Source organism: Macaca nemestrina, chromosome 11 (genome assembly GCF_043159975.1).
Source record: "Macaca nemestrina isolate mMacNem1 chromosome 11, mMacNem.hap1, whole genome shotgun sequence".
Classification (NCBI taxonomy): Eukaryota; Metazoa; Chordata; class Mammalia; order Primates; family Cercopithecidae; genus Macaca; species Macaca nemestrina.
In genome coordinates, this window is record NC_092135.1 from 107,170,621 (window position 1) to 107,187,667 (window position 17,047).

The 17,047-nt window shown below is 37.7% G+C and overlaps 2 pseudogenes; both read left to right on the forward strand.

Annotated features, from left to right (window-relative positions):
- The first annotated feature begins 244 nt into the window (after positions 1-244).
- LOC105481331 (chromatin modification-related protein MEAF6-like) lies at positions 245-10,761 on the forward strand (annotated as a pseudogene).
- LOC112426552 (plakophilin-4 pseudogene) lies at positions 7,300-9,423 on the forward strand (annotated as a pseudogene).
- Positions 10,762-17,047: the final 6,286 nt, after the last annotated feature.

Below are 17,047 nucleotides of genomic sequence, written 5' to 3' on the forward strand. Positions count from 1 at the left end.
ATCCTGTAGCCCATGGATCAAGGAGTAATTTTGGCTTTCAAGTTTTGTTATTTAAGAAATACATTTTGTAATGCCATAGCTGTCATAGATTGCGATTCCTCTGATGGATCTAGATAAAGCAAATTGAAAATCTTCTGAAAGAGATTTATCATTTCTAGATGCCATTTAAGAATATGTGCGATCATGAGAGGAGGTTAAAATACCAACATTATCAGGAATTTGGAAGAAGTTGATTCCAACCCTCATGGATGACTTTGAGGAATTCAGGGTTCCAATGGAAGAAGTCACTCCAGAGGTGGTGGAAACAGCAAGAGAACTAGAATTAGAAATGGAGTCTGTAGATGTGACTGAATTGTTGCAATCTCATGATACAACTTTAATGGGTAAAGAGTTACTTCTTAGGCTGGGCGCGGTGGCTCAAGCCTGTAATCCCAGCACTTTGGGAGGCCGAGATGGGCGGATCATGAGGTCAGGGGTTCGAGACCATCCTGGCTAACACGGTGAAACCCCGTCTCTACTAAAAAATACAAAAAACTAGCCGGGCGAGGTGGCGGGCGCCTGTAGTCCCGACTACTCGGGAGGCTGAGGCAGGAGAATGGCATAAAAACCCAGGAGGCAGAGCTTGCAGTGAGCTGAGATCCGGCCACTGCACTCCAGCCTGGGCGACACAGCGAGACTCCGTCTCAAAAAAAAAAAAAAAAAAAAAAAAAAACAGTTACTTCTTATGGATGAGCAACAAAAATGGTTTTTTGAGATGGAATTTACTCATGATGAAGATTCTAGGAACAATGTTGAAATGATAAAAAGCATTTTGAATATTACATAAATTCAGTTGATAAAGCAGTGGCAGGGTTTGAGTGGATTCACTCCAATTCTGAAAGAAGTTCTACTGTGGGCAAAATGCTATTAAACAAAATTACATGTGTCAGAGAAATCTTTTGTGAAAGGAAGAGTCAGCCAATGCAAATTTCACTGTTGTATTATTTTAAGAAATTGTCATAGCCACTCCAACCTTCAGCAACCACCACCCTGATTAGTCAGCACCCATCGACATTGAGGCAAAGTTCTCACCAGCAAAAAAGATTATGACTCACTGAAGGCCAGATGATTGTTAGCATTTTTAACAATAACGTATTTTTAAATGAAGGTATGTACATTTTTTACATGTAAGGCTATTGCACACTTAGACTAGTTAGTATAGTATAAACATAACTTTTTTTTGCACTGAGAGACAAACAAACAAAAAAAAACATGCCACTCACTTTATTGCAATATTTGCTTTATCATGTGGCATGTATCTGGACCTGCAGTATCTCTCAGATATGCATGCGTTTCTTTTTTCTCTTTTTCTTTTTTTCTTTTTTGAGACAGAGTCTCACTCTTGTTGCCCGGCTGGAGTGCAATGGTGCGATCTCCGCTTACCACAACCTCTGCCTCCCCGGTTCAAGCATTCTCCTGCCTCAGCCTCCCGAGTAGCCAGGATTACTGGCATGCACCACCACGCTCAGCTAATTTTATATTTTTAGTCGATATGGGGTTTCTCCGTGTTGTTCAGGCTGGTCTCGAACTCCCGACCTCAGGTAATCTGCCCGCCTCAGCCTCCCAAAGTGCTGAAATTACAGGCGTGAGCCACCATGCCTGGTCAATATGCCTGTATTTCTTACAGATTTCTCTCTTACCTGGGAAGCATGTATCCTTTCAGTGTTCAGGGTTCACACTAGTCAAAGAGAAAAACTCTGAGGCCACAGGTCCTCAGCGGCTCCCTCAGTTAATCATTACCTTCCCCTTTCTTCAGAGGGTTTACCCTGATAATTTTCTCCCAACCGGATATTGAGTAGGATGCCAGATATGTAAGTAGGATACAACAGAACTTGTGTCCACATAGTTTCCCTGCAAATCTATATTTTTGCAGTTTAGATAAGTCTCTTAAAAAACATTCTTCACTTTTCTTCTGGTAATATCATACCCTAGTTTTTCTCAGTACACTAGCAAAAATTATTCTTTTTTACTCATATATTATGTCTCAACAAAATGTAAACACCTTGAATTTTACTTGTGGTCAATGCAGTTATGTGTTGTATAATCTTTGAATGTGGGAGATTTAAGTAGCTATTTAGGGGGTAAGGAATTACTTGTTATCAACTCCATTTCTGAACTGGGTGTAAACATATGCCTATATAGGTCAGTTTTGGTTTTGTTTTGTTTTGTTTTTAAGACGGAATCTCGCTCTGTTGCTCAGGCTGGAGTGCAGTGCCATGATCTCTGCTCACTGCAAGCTCCACCTCCCAGGTTCATGCCATTCTCCCGCCTCGGCCTCCTGAGTAGCTGGGACTACAGGTGCCCACCACCACGGCCGGCTAATTTTTTGTATTTTTTTTTTTCTTTTTAAATAGAGACAGGGTTTCACAGTGTAAAGCAGGATGGTCTCAATCTCCTGACTTCATGATCCACCCACCTCCACCTCCCAAAGTGCTGGGATTACAGGCATGAGCCACCGCGCCCGGCTCGGTGAGTTTTTAATACGGCAGTCCCTCCTTATTCACAGTTTCTTTCTGTAGTTTATGTTACTTGGGGTCAACCACAGTCTGGAAACAGGTTAGTCCATTACAATAAGATATTTTGAATAGCTGGGCGTGATGGTGGGCACCTGTAATCTCAGCTACTTGGGAGGGGAGGTTGAGGCAGAAGAATCATTTGAACCCAGGAGATGGAGGCTGCCGTGAGCTAAGATCACGCCTTTGCACTCCAGCCTGGGTAACAAGGCGAGACCCCATCTCAAAAAAAAAAAAAAAAAAAAAGATATTTTGAGAGAGAGAAAGACCAAATAACTTTTATTTTTATAATTTATTCAACTTTTATTATTTTTATAACTTTTATTAAAGTATATTGTTATAATTGTTCTATTTTAGTATTAGTTACTGTTAATGTCTTACTGTGTCAAATTTTTAAATTAAACTTTATCATAGATATACATATAAGAAAAAACATAGTATATATAGGTACTATCCATGGTTTCAAGCATCCACTGGTGATCTTGAAACATATGCAGAAAAAGGAGAAACTTCTGTATTTTACCAGGCATTTTACAACCTGTTAATGTGAAAGAACTTAACCAAAGTGGGTCACTGGAGATTAAGTTCTTACTAAATTCCAATACTGATCAGCAGTTACTAATTGGCACATACTGGGGTTTTAAAAAATTATTATTAAGTATCTAAGATACATTAAGCTAGTATTTAGTAAACTTCCACCATATCTCAGGCACTATGATGGACATTTTGAAAGTATCAGTTAATAAATAAGTTAAAATCTTTGCCTTTATGAAAGCAGGGTTGTGACAAGCATGAATGCACTTGCATGACCTGAGAGTGACTGTCTCCTTAAATTTTGCAACCTAGATGCCTTGCTGGCCTTACCCTAGGACAGCCATATGACATGAACCTTATGATGTAGTGGGAAAATTGCAACAAACAAGATTAGTGAGTAAACCATTTTAGATGTTGCTAAATTATTTTGGATAAAATAAAGAAGGAAAATGGGATAGTAACTTTTTTAGTGTTTAGGGAAAGGGAAAGAGTTGTACTTTTAGTTAAGGATGTCTAGGGATATTCTCTTCAAGATGGCGGATGTTGAGTATGACTGATGGAAGAGACATAGTGAATTATATGGAGACTTGAGGGGGGAATTCTAGCCAAAGGAACAAGTAAAAAGGCCTTGGGTAAAAGCTTACCTATTATTCTAGAACAACAGAAAGGAGGCCAGTATGGTTGGAGTGGAGTGAGCAAAGAAGAAAGTTGTAGGAAATCAGTGATAAGACTGGGCCCAGATCAATAGGAAAATTAAACCACTATGAGGACTTTGGTTTACATTCTGCATGCTATGGAAAAGCACTAGAGAGTTTTGATTTGAGAATTGTCACGGGTAAACATATTTTAGCAACACTACTCTGCTGCTATCTAGAGAAAAGACATTAGTGTTGCAAGGTCCAAGTGGTGAGGTCAAAAGTCTACTGCAAAAACACAGGAAATGAATGCATGATAGATATATTTTGTATGTAATACTATAGAATTTGCTGTGGGTTTGAATGGAGGGAGAAAAGGAAATTGTGACATTAAGGACGACAAAGTTTTTTGCCTTAGCAACTAGAACATTGTTGTCCCATATTGAAAGGTGAAGACTGTTCTGGTTAGGAAATGGTAGGTTCAAGATGTGCGTTAGACATCTAAATGAAGATGTTAAGTAGTCAATTTTCCCTCTAAGAATCAAGAGTTCAAGAGGGAAGCTCACGTTGGAAATATAAGTTTGACAGTCATCAGCATGTAGATAGTATTTAGATTCATAGCATCAAGGAAGTTAGACTAAATAGAAAATAAAAGAAATCTTGGATTTACTTCTTTGGCTTCTCCAATGTATAGAGGCAGGGAGATGAGGGAATGTCAGCAGAGGAGACTGAGAATAGATGGAGGGAGGAGGAGGGAAGGAAGAGAGCATTATCTTAGAAGCCAAGTGAAGGAGGCATTTCAAAAATGTGTCAAATGTTGTTTCACCAGATATGCCCCAAATCATATGAGGATACTATGGACCTTATTAAAACGCAATTCCATTCAAAAAGTAAAGAGGGATATTGCTAAATATTATACTTATTTGTATTTTTACTTTTTGTATTCTGACTTTTGTTCTTCTTGGAATTTTTTTAGCATTTTATTTACTCCTTCACTGGTGCAAGCTGAGGGGATACAAATACGATGATGTGTGCTTCCTGCTATTGAGGAATCTGCAGTCTGAATAATGATCTTATGGTCATTGCATTGATCCATCCTATTACTTTGTAGTATAGGTGAGAACAGAGTGAGGCAGAAGGAGAAAAATAAAAAGCATTCATGGCAAGGCTACTATATTGTTTAAGTGCCCCCAATCTTACCCAGAGAACATTCTCTGAGTTTTATTGACCAGCTGAGTCAAGAGCATCCCATCAGAGGTGGATAACATACTAAATCTCTACTTATGAAATTATTTCCAGTATCCTATTCTCACAAAAAGGCAAGCATCCATCATAGTTGAAATTCAGGTCTGTAATGTGGATTAGAAAGAAGCTAAAATACTGAGTACTAATATTGCAAAGAGTAATCTAAAACGATTTTGTGGGATTCAACACCAAGGTTTTTTTTTTTTTTTTTTTAGCTTTTAATTAAACCTTAATTTGGTTGTGACATTTTGATAGATTCAGACAATTTTTCAGCCTTCCCACAGTGATTCGTTATTCTACCCTTTTGACAGTGTGTTCTTCCCACACACAGAATTTCAGGCATGGGGCCTCAGTTGAACAAATATAATGAGTATCACACAACCTTCAATTTTACGTTTAAATACATTTTTAAAATTATTAACTTTGAAATAATAAAAAAGTGAAAAAATTACTTTTCATTATGAAAGACAAGAACTTAAAATATTTCATTTAAGTCTTTGTGAAAAGTAAAACAAGTAGAAGAAAGAAAGAGAGGGGAAAGTGGGTTTAAAAAAACACTTATTCAAAGAAGTGTTTTTGAATTTCAACTTCTATATTAGATCCGGGGGTACATGTGCAGATTTGTTACATGGGTATATTGCATGACACTGAGACTCGGGGTACAAATGATTCCATTACCCGGGTGGTAACTATAGTACCCAATAAGTAGTTTTTCAACCCTTTTTCCCCCTCCCCCACTCTGGTAGTCTCTAGTGGCTATTGTTCCCATCTTTATGTCCATATGTACTCAGTGTTTAGTTCCCACTTATAAGTAAGAAAGGAGGTATTTGGTTTTCCGTTTCTGCTTTAGTTCCCTTCGGATAATAGCCTCCAGCTGCATCCATGTGGCTGAAAAGAACATGCTTTCATTCTTTTTTATGGCTGTGTAGTATTCCATGGTGTATGTGTACCATATTTTCTTTATCCAATCCACCATTAACAGGCACCTGGGTTGATTCCATGTTTCTGCTATTGTGAATAGTACTGCAGTGAACACACAAGTACATGTGTCTTTTTCAGAGAATGATTTATTATCATTTGGCTGTATTCCCAGTAATGGGATTGCTGAGTCAAATGGTAGTTCTGTTTTAAGTTCTTTGAGAAATCTCCAAACTGCTTTCCACAGTGGCTGAACTAATTTACATTCCCACCAATAGTGTATAAGTGTCCCCTTTTCTCTACAGCCTGGCCAGTATGTTGTTTTTTGACTTTTTATTAATAGCCATTCTGACTGGTGTGAGATGGTATCTCACCGTGGTTTTGATTTGCATTTCTCTGATCATTAATGATGTGAAACATTTTTTCATGTTTGCTGGACACTTTCATGCCTTCTTTTGAGAAGTGTCTGTTAATGTCATTTGACCACTTTTTAATGTGGTTATGTGTTTTCTGCTTGTTGAATTGCTTAAGTTCCTTATAGATAATGGATATTAGACCTTTGTCAGATGCATGATTTGTGAATATTTTCTTTCCTTCTGAAGGGTATCTGTTTAACTCTGTCAATAGTTTATTTTGCTGTGCAGAAGCTTTTTAGTTTAATAAGGTCCCACTTGTCAATTTTTGGTTTTGTTGCAATTGCTTTTTAAGACTTCGTTATAAACTCTCTAAGAACTTTAAATGGTTTTTATATGTCTCTGTTATGGTCTCATCCACTTCCATTCTAGTCTTGTTTTCTAACTAGTTATCTTCAAGCATGTTTAGAATTCTTTAGAAAGAGGAATATAGTCGTCACCCAACTATTTTCCATTCAGTTTTAGAATGATCCTAGGTCTAGAGAGTGAGAAAAATAGAGTAATTTCTTATCCTCTGCATGTTTCTCAGAGAGCTAGTCCACCAGCCATCATATTTCAAGCTACACTTAAGTTATAGGCATGGTGGAATGTGCAGTCTCAAGAGTGATACATGAAATATAAGAATAGCATATGCTATAGTCTGAATGTGTCCCCAAAGTTCATGTGTTGGTGGCCAATGTGAAAGCATTAAGAGATGTGGCCCTTAGGAGGTAAGTCATAAGGGCATGGCCTTCATGGGAAACACTGGCAAACTTGGAGCGACAGACCTATGCTTTTGAGGGAAGCCACCTGGAAGACATTCAGATGTATGGCAATATTACTCCTGACTGGGATCGGTATCTGACCAACCAAAAAAACTCCTATAGCAAAAATGATAGAAAGAACCAGAAGTTTAAGGAAGCTAAGAGGCTCTTCAGTAAATCCTCAGTTACCTCAGCAGCTGCATTAAGTGCATTAGCAAGAGTTCAGGACTAGCTCATTTAAAAGAGGGAGCCAGCAGTAGGTATTGGAAATCTACAAAGGATGTACAGCTAACGAAGTACCCTTACATACCAAAGAAATAATTATGCTCTGAACACAACAGCTACCTATGCAGAGCCCTACAGGCCCATACAATACCAAGTGCAAGAGTGCAATTATAACAGGCTTCAGCACGCAGTGCCGGTTGATGATGGTACCACAAGATTCCCATCAATAGACAGCATTTAGAAGGACCCCAGGGAGTTTGCCTGGCATGATCCTGAGTTGCCTAAGGTCATTCACATGCTTCAGCACCAGTTCCCATCTGTTCAGGCAAATGCAGCAGCCTATCTGCAGCACCTGTTGCTTGGTGACAACAACGTGAAGATGAGGGTGTGTAGGTTAGGGGGAATCAAGCCTCTGGTTGACCTTTTGGCCACAGAGTTTTGGGATTTCAGAAGAATGCCTGTGGTGCCCTTTGAAACATCATTTTTGGCAAGTCTACAGATGAAAATAAAATAGCAATGAAGAATGTTGGTGGGATACCTGCCTTGTTGTGACTGTTGAGAAAATCTATTGATGCAGAAGTAAGGGAGCTTTTCACAGGAGGTCTTTGAAATTTATCCTCATGTGATGCTGTAAAAATGATGATTATTCATGATGCTCTCTCAACCTTAACAAACTCTGTGATCATTCCACATTCTGGATGGAATAACTCTTCATGATGGCCATAAAATTAAATTTCAGACTTCACTAATTCTGTGTAATATGACAGGTTGCCTGAGGAACCTCAGTTCCATGGGGTAAGAGGCTCAGAAGCAAATGCAGTCCTGAGAGGGGCTAGTGGACTCGCTGTTGTTTGTGATCTACATGTGTATGAACACATCTGATTATGACAGCAAGATGGTGAAGAATTGCGTGTGCACCCTGAGGAACCTGTCCTATCGGCTGGAGCTGGAGGTGCCCCAGGCCCGGTTACTGGGACTGAACAAATGTGATGACTTACTAGAAAAAGTTTCCCAGCAAAGACTCTGAGCCAAGCTTCTGGGGGAAGAAAAAGTAAAAGAGGACTCCGCAAGAAGATCAATGGGATGGAGTTGGTCCTATCCCAGGACTGTCAAAGTCCCCCAAAGGGGTTGAGATGCTGTGGCACCCATCGGTGGTGAAGCTATATCTGACTCTTCTAGCAGAAAGTTCCAACCCAGCCACCTTGGAAGGCTCTGCCAGACCTCTCCAGAACCTCTCTGCTGGCAACTGGAAGTTTGCAGGATACATCCGGGTGGCTGTCCGAAAATAAAAGGGGCTCCCCATCCTTGTGGAACTTCTGAGAATGGATAACAATAGAGTTGTTTCTTCCGTGGCAACTGCCTTGAGGAATATGACACTAGATGTTCGCAACAAGGAGCTCATAGGCAAATATGCCATGCGAGACCTGGTCAACCATCTTCCCTGCAGCAACGGTCCCAGTGTCTTGTCTGATGAGTCCAAGGCAGCCATCTGCTATGCTCTGCATGAGGTCACCAGCAAAAACATGGAGAACACCAAAGCCCTGGCTGACTTGGGAGACATAGAGAAGCTGGTGAACATAACCAAAGGCAGGGGCAACAGATCATCTCTAAAAGTAGTGAAGGCAGCAGCCCAGGTCTTGAATACATTATGGCAATATCAGGACCGCTGGAGCATTTATAAAAATGATGGGTGGAATCAGAACCATTTTATTACACCTGTGTCGACAATGGAGCGAGACTGATTCAAATCACGTCCTTCCTTGTCTACCACCAACCAAAAGACGTCACCCATCGTTCAGTCAGGCTCCAGCAAACCTTCGCCAGTTTACATCAGTTCATATTCCTCACCAGCAGGAGAATTAAATAGACAACTACAGCATCAACAGCTGTATTATAGTCAAGATGACTCCAACAAAATAACTTTGAATCATACAGATTGTATTTGCAGTCTCCTCATAGCTATGAAGACCCTTATTTTGATGACTGAGTTCACTTTCCAGCTTCTACTGATTAGTCAACACAGTGTGGACTGAAATCAATCACAAATTATGTAGACTTTTATTCCATTAAACGAACTTCTTATAGAGCAGAACAGTACCCAGGGTCCCCAGAATCACAGGTGCAGCATCAAGACGCCCCACAGAGGAACTCTTTCTAACTTTGTTCGGATTGAGGTGAAAAGTCCATCTTGCTGATTTGATGATTGAAATGTGAAAGTGAGTGGAAGGAATGAGTGAAGTGCATTTGTTTTTCTTTTTTAAGGAATTATCAAGGAAGTGATGAAACATTTGGGAGAGGACTTTCTAAGCTCTATTTAGGTGTTACATCTAATTACTTGTAGATTCTGTAGTCTGGTGAAGGTGTGGGTGACGTGATGAGAGGTTTGAGAAATGGGTGAAATGAAATGGGGATGTGTAGGTCAAATCAAATTAAAGATGATTTTTTAATGTGAATAAAGTCGTGTTCTGATAGTTTGTACAGAAAAAATAAAATGATGCCCATGTTTTATTGCTATTAGTAAATGTCAAGATTGTATGCTATTATGTCTTGTAAATTTCTTTTGTTGATATAAATATGGAAATGCCACATTGGTTAAGTGCCATCATTTGTAATGCAGTGTGTCGCTTGAAAAGAGATTTGAAGAAACTGACAACTTCAAAAACAAATGGGAAGCCCAAGGAACTGCAAGCAATTAAAAACAAACTGCAACACCCTTTGTCTCCACTATGCATAGTGTACTTTGGAAGCATAACGACCAGGCTGGTACTGCAGCACCATGCCCATTCCTTGCCTCGTTCACAGGACGCTTCACTGCCATTTTCTATGCACATGAAAGAAAAATAAATGTGGAAATTTAAAAAAAAAAAAAAGGAAGGAAGGAAGGAAGGAAGGAAGGAAGGAAGGAAGGAAGGAAGGAAGGAAAGAAAGAGAGAGCCAAGAAGTGGGATGGAAAGGGACACTTCTTCAGACTTCCACAATCAGGAAAATGAGTCCAGCCAGGAGGACCCTGAGGATCTGGATGGATCTGTGCGGGGAATGAAACCTCAGAAGACTGCTTCCTCTACTTCCTCAGGGAGTCAACACAGCAGCCATAAAAAGTGAAAGAATAAAAAACCAGCATAGGATTGATCTGAGGTTAAACAAAAAACCATGAGCTGACTGTTAGAAGATACATTCGTGCAGAAGTTTCCAGGTTGTAGAGCCCTGCTTCCCTTCTCTGACCTCACAAAGATAAACATCCTTCACCTGAGTTTGTGGCCATCCACCTCTGCTCTCCCAGACTCAGTGCCTGTGACTTTGAGTAGCTTGTTCTAAATGTGGTGACAAACAAGTCATTTCCATAATACATTGGATCATTTACTTTATGTCATTTTTAGTAATAGAACTGCAGGAAGATCAAGACGTATATAACCCCAGCGAGTTGCTAACTGTACATTTCTCCCTTCTTAGCACGAATGTCTCCCCCTAAACTGGCTGGTACCAGCTTCATCTGTGATACACATCAAGAAATGTTCTCTGGTTTTGTTTTATGTTGAAAGAAGAACACAAATTACATTTCAGATGAAGGCTGTAAATATCTGGCATTTTCTTATATTGCTTTGTGTTTTCTTATTTTTCTCTTGTTTTTATCATCTTATTTTCTTTGGGGTCTTTTTGTAATGCCTTTGTACAGCTCATACCTTCCTGCTGACATATCTGATCATCTCTTTCATGTAGTTCCCAATATTCATAACTGAAAATAATCTGGTTTATCATAAGTAAAATGGGAAATTTGGCTCTTTGGTTTTTTGCAAGGGAAGTATTTAGTAATTACCTATCTTAAATCTTTCTGAGTTGGAAGCAGATTCATGTTCAAGGAACAGGAAAAATGGAAAAACACGTTTAAATCAATCATTTTTAAATAGCTATTTTTATTCTTTTGTATAAATAAAATTTCACAGGCTTTGAAAAAAAAAGAAAGCAAAGACCAAACCTTCACCAAGCACTGAAACTGCTAGCATATTGATCTCGAACTTCTAGCCTTTAGAAGAGTGAGAAATAATTTTTTCAAACTTATTTATGTATTTCATCTATTTATTTAAATAGATAAAATTTTATGTATTTGTTTTATACAACATGATGATTTGAAGTATATATACATAGTGAAATAGCCAAATCTAGCTAATTAAAGATGCATTATCTCACATAATCATTTTTGTAGTAAGTACACTTAGTATTTACTCTGATATGATGATGTATTTTAAGAATACACCATATCGTAATTAACTCTAGTCCCTATGCTGTTTAATAGATCCCTTGAACTTATTCCTTTTATTGAACTATAATTTTGTATTCTTTGACTAACATCTCCCCAACTGCCCCTTCTCCCCACCAACACACAACAGTTCAGCCTCTGGTAATCACTATTCGACTCTCTATTTCTATGAGATCAACTTTTTAAGATTTCACATATGAGTGAATTGTGAGGTATTTGTCTTCCTATTTCTGACTTATTTCACCTAATATAATGTACCCTAGGTGCACCCATGTTATTTTAAATAGCAGGGTAGGATTTCCTTCTTATTTATAGCTTAATCGTATTCCATTGTGTATACGTATCATACTTTCTTTATCTATTTATTTGCTGGTGGACAATTTAGGCTGATTCCATATCCTTTTGTGTGAATAGTGCTGCAATAAACACTGGAGTACAGATATCACTTCAACATACTGATTTCATTTCCTTTGGATACATACCCGGTAGTGAGAGAACTGGATTATACAGTAGTTTTAATTTTTTGAGGAACTCACACACTGCTTTCCATAATGGCAAATAATGTTCCCTTAATTCCACAGTTTCATCAACATTTGTTATTTTTTGTCTTTTTTTAATGCCCATTCTAACAGGTCTCAGATGATCTCTCATGGTTTTGATTTGTTTTCCCTGATGACTAGTGATGCTGAATATTTTTGCATATATCTGTTGGTCATTTATATGTATTCTTCTGAGAAATGTCTACTCAGGTTTTTTGCCCATTTTAAAATCAGGTGATTTTTTTTTTCTTGCTATTAAGTTGAGCTCCTTACACACTTTAGACATTAACCCTTATCAGATGTACAGTTTGCAAACATTTTCTTCTATTCTATAGATTGCCTCTTCACTCTGTTGACTGCTTCCTTTGCTTTGCAGAATTTTAGTTTGCTATAATCCCATTTGTGTGTTTTTGTTTGGGCTGCCTATGCTTTGGAGAACATATTCAAATGTCATTTCCCAGACAAATATCCTGAAGCATTTCCCCTATACTTACTTATGTAAAAGCCTTACATTTCAGGCTTTAATTAATTTTGAGTTAATTTTTTAATATGGTGTGAGATAAGGGTCTAATTTCTTTCTGCTGCATAGGGATACCCCATTTTCCCAACACCATTTATTAAAGAGAATCTATGAAGGTTGTATTCAGGAAGTAGTATAGATCCCCAAAACAAGTTCATTTTATTTTATTCCATTGGAAAGATGTCAGAAATGGCCCTCAAGATGTTTTTTTTTTTTTTTTTTTTTGTTTTTTTTTTGAGACGGAGTCTCGCTCTGTCACCCAGGCTGGAGTGCAGTGGCCGGATCTCAGCTCACTGCAAGCTCCGCCTCCCGGGTTCACGCCATTCTCCGGCCTCAGCCTCCCGAGTAGCTGGGACTACAGGCGCCCGCCACCTCGCCCGGCTAGTTTTTTTTTTTTTTTGTATTTCTTAATAGAGACGGGGTTTCACCGTGTTAGCCAGGATGGTCTCGATCTCCTGACCTCGTGATCCGCCCGTCTCGGCCTCCCAAAGTGCTGGGATTACAGGCTTGAGCCACCGCGCCCGGCCAAGATGTTTTACAGAGAGAGCTGCAGATTAACATTTCCCTGTTTGTATACTAAGGTATAAAGTCAGCAAAATGCTTCATGAAAAAGAAATCCATGACAAATACTAGGAAAGATTCTATTGCTGTAAACCAGTTTCACATTGGATAACTCTTCAAAGGGCAATGATAAAGTAACTTCTTTTCATGCTGCTGTTAAATCTCAATTCAGATTTTGTTAAATTTCAATCAAGTTCATACATTTTTATTCCTGCTGACTTTCTTATTTGTCTAGTGCTATTTTATTAATGCTATTTTTTCTTGAGAAAGATACAAATTGAAGATGTCGTGCTTCTGTTGCCTATTTTGAAAGGTATATAACCATATCTGCTATCATTATATTTACACAAAAACCTAGAAATAAACAAACCACTTGTAAGAATTTCTAATTCAACTCAATTCAATTCAGTGACAATAATATTGTAAGATTCACAGTCCCATTTGTTCTGACTGTCTTTTCCCTTTAAAATAGTTTTTACATTGGACAGAAACATTATAGGGAAAATAGCCAAAAAGAAAACCAAAACATTAGCCCAAAATTAAAATAAAATAAATAAGATAGTATAAGAAAATGTATAGGCCAGGAGCAGTGGCTCACACCTGTAATCCCAGCACTTTGGGAGGCCTAGGCAGGTGGGTCACTTGAGGTCAGGAATTCGAGACCAGCCTGACCAACATGGTGAAACCCCGTCTCTACCAATAACACAAAAATTAGCTGGGTGTGGTGGTGCATACCTGTAATCTCAGTTACTTGGGAGGATGAGGCAGCAGAATTACTTGAACCCAGGAGGTGGAGGTTGCAGTGAGTCGAGATCACGCCACTGCACTCCAGCCTGGTCAACAGAGCAAGACTCTGTATCAAAAAAAAAGATAAAAAATATACAAAGATAATATGCATATATATGAATATATATGGCATATGGAATCTACAAATTACATATATATCAATATATATGGCATATGGAATCTAGAAAATACAGAAGAACTTACAAATAAGGGGAAATCATCTCATAAAGAAATGGGCAAAGGCTTTGAAGAAGTACAATACAGAACTGAAAGACCAAACAAACAAATGGCTAATAAAGGAAATGAGATGCTTGTATTCATTAGTACCCAGGAAAATAAAATCACAATCAGATATCATTATACAGCAAGTAGGTTAAAATTTTAAAAGTCTTGTTTTACCAAGTGTTTGTAAAAATTGGAGGCAACAGAGCCTTGATACAATAAGTGGAGTGTAAATTGTTACAATTGCTCTGTTAGCATTAGTAACATTAGCTATCTGCCTATCAGTTTTAATGCTACTAACATAAGCACCCGGGGTGATATGTACAGAAATGTTGACTATACCCCGAACTGAAAATAACTCTAGTAACATGAAGAATTCATCTTGTAATTCAGTGACTTCCAAATTTTTCAAACAGGGCCCATATGTAAGCAATACATTTTGGAGATATTGTCAGTACTCACCCCCACTCTTGGAGTGGTTTAGGAAGGCAAATGAGATGTGGAAAAATTTTCTGGCCACTTCTTGGAAAGTTTTCCTTCACGTCCAAGAAAGAGCCACAAGTAGGGCTGGACAATATAATGCCTTTGGACCCTGTTGTGTCAGGCTATGATGCCTGGAGCTGCTGCAGCCATCCTCCAATCTGTGTGAGGAAAAAATTTACATTAAGAATGGCATAGCCTAGGGATAGAAAGAATCTGGGTTCTTGATATCTTTCTTGGTCCATTTTTATCAATAAATCCGTAAGTCTGCCCTACCTTTGGGCTTGTTTATTTCTTCAACCACATTTGATCTGAGTTTCATTCTCAGCAAACTAACATGGGAACAGAAAACCATATATCGCATGTTCTCACTCATAAGTGGGAGTTGAACAATGAGAACACATGGACATGAGGAGGGGAATATCACACCATGGGGCCTGTTGGATGGGGCCGGGGGGTAGGGGAGGGATAGCATTAGGAGAAATACCTAACGTAGATGACAGGTTGATGGGTGCAGGAAACCACCATGGCGCATGTATACCTATGTAACAAACTTGCACATTCTGTACATGTATCCCAGAACTTAAAGTATAATTTTTTTAAATGTAAAAAAACCAGTTTATTTTTCTTGAAATGAAACTATCCAAACTGCTACAAACTGAACAAACGGTCAGCCCTAGTTTTCTTCATGTACATAATGTCCTTCTAGACAATAATTTGTTACTATATCTGATCAGAATATCACCGTAAATTCTTTAAGATAGATACCTCCACTTCCCATACAAAGATATAATGCATTTAAATATATAGTTTATTTCTCTTATTATTTTTAGTCTTAAGAAATCACAGAAGTCTCTATTGTTATTCTTGAAGGTATATATCACAAAACCTTTTAGCTATGCTTTCCTATATATACAAAAATGCTAGACTAATATAGGTCTTGCCTTTTATTTTCTAAAAAGAAATATATTTTTATATAAATAATCTAGGTTTTACTAAAGAAAATATTACAAATTACATATAATACAAAAAAATCAGGTATAACCATTCTTAGTATTTTGTTTTATATACTTCCAAAAATTTTAAGAACCTATAAGTACATATTTTTACCCCCAAAATGGAACTATATGATGCAAATCGCTCAGGAATTTGCTTTTTAAACTTATCAGTATATTGGAAAATCTTTCCAATCACATTATACTTCTTTAACTGTCTGACTGATCTGGAACTATATAAATAATGTCTTTGGATAATTTTAACTAATGTGCATTGCAGAAAAAAGTAAGTCACTAACCCAGAAACATAGGAAATCATCACGATTTCTCCATTTACACTAGACAACTCAAAAATCAGTGCTAAAAGAGAACATATGAATGAAGCTGTTGATTAGACAACCTTTAAAAAAATAATTCAAGAATTATCATTCATTACTCAAACCAGAAAGACATAAGCCATGTTCTGATTTTATCTTTATAATTAATTTGTTACATGAGTTATGTTTATGTTTATATTTTTCTCTTTAATTCTGTCAGTTTTTGGCCAGGCTATACAAAATGAGGATAATTTTTTTCTTATGTATAATACATTATAGGATATTAGTTTTGCCTGTATTCTTTTCTCTTCCATGTAACAGTGAAAATCTACTTACTGAGCTCTTCTGTTAAATGCTACCAAAAAGTATCATTAATCTTACTGGCTTTATGCCAGATCTAGAAAAAAGTAATCTAGTTGGGTATTTACTATTGAGACCAGCAGATACCGCCTTGCAATATTACCGAAGACCTGCTAAATGCTGCTCTCACTCACGTACTTAGAGAAGCCCTAGAAATTAGTGTACTAAGAGGGCTATTGAAACTGAGGGAATGGAAAATACCCATATATATGTGAATTAGTTTGGGCTTGATACCATTTGTTACTTGGAAGATTATTACATTGTATGCCTCAGGACTGATTGCGTTTTACATTGCTTTCAAATTCATTCCCTCTCTCTCACTCACTGTCTCTCTCAGTGCAAAGTTCACTTCCATCCTCAGTTCATGGCCCATTTACATCATCAGCCTATGCAAGGTTTCCTTACTTTACTTGTTTATTCCCTTTTATTTATATTTCTTAATCTCATCCAATCTCACTCATCCACTATAAGTATCTAAAATGTCTAGGTTTTACGATATAATTATTTTCAATGTGACAGAATTTTTAATTGAATGTGACTTAAGCATTAGCCAGAATACGAAATTTTCTGTATTTTCTTTCTATGTATCAGTATGCTCTAGCAAATTCTTTTTCATTCTGATCAAAAAACACATAACATAAATTTACCCTCAAGTTATAGTACAGTATTGTTAACTATATGCACATTGTTATACAACAGATATCTAGGACTTTCCCATATTGTATGACTGAAACTCTATAGCTATTG